Source organism: Vicugna pacos, chromosome 2 (assembly GCF_048564905.1).
Source record: "Vicugna pacos chromosome 2, VicPac4, whole genome shotgun sequence".
NCBI lineage: Eukaryota > Metazoa > Chordata > Mammalia > Artiodactyla > Camelidae > Vicugna > Vicugna pacos.
The window spans coordinates 49,244,482-49,244,981 of record NC_132988.1 but is presented as its reverse complement, the minus strand read 5'-3'; positions in this window follow the sequence as shown (position 1 = coordinate 49,244,981).

Sequence of the window (500 nt, the reverse complement as noted above, 5' to 3'; positions counted from 1 at the left end):
ATCTACCCTTGAGTTATTTTTAAAGCAAGAGATGAAAAATTCACTCATTGGAAAATTGTATAACTGGGTTAATATTTCTTAATGAAATGCTTATTACAGAATTAACAAAGCCAAAAAACATTTTTGGAAGGCATGCATTTCACTTTCAGTTCAGAGAAGAACCTTAAGTCAATAAATCATGTCCAGACTACATATTAAAATGTTTATAAAAATCAAGCTTTAACATTTATTTTATATCTAGCTTTCCACATCTGTGTGCAGACAAGGAATAAGATTGCACATTAAATGTAAGCAGTGCAAAAATGTGGAAGTGGAGGAAGTCACAGATGTGCTAGAAATTGAATATATAGGACTGTTAAGAAAGTAATGGACAAATCAAAATAATTAGGAAAAAAGTAGTAAAACTATAGGGTCAGAATAAGGACGGGTGAAGAATGATAATGCCCTTGTTACTACAGAAGTTAAATAAGTGGCACAGATAGCACTTGTCAAACAAAAAA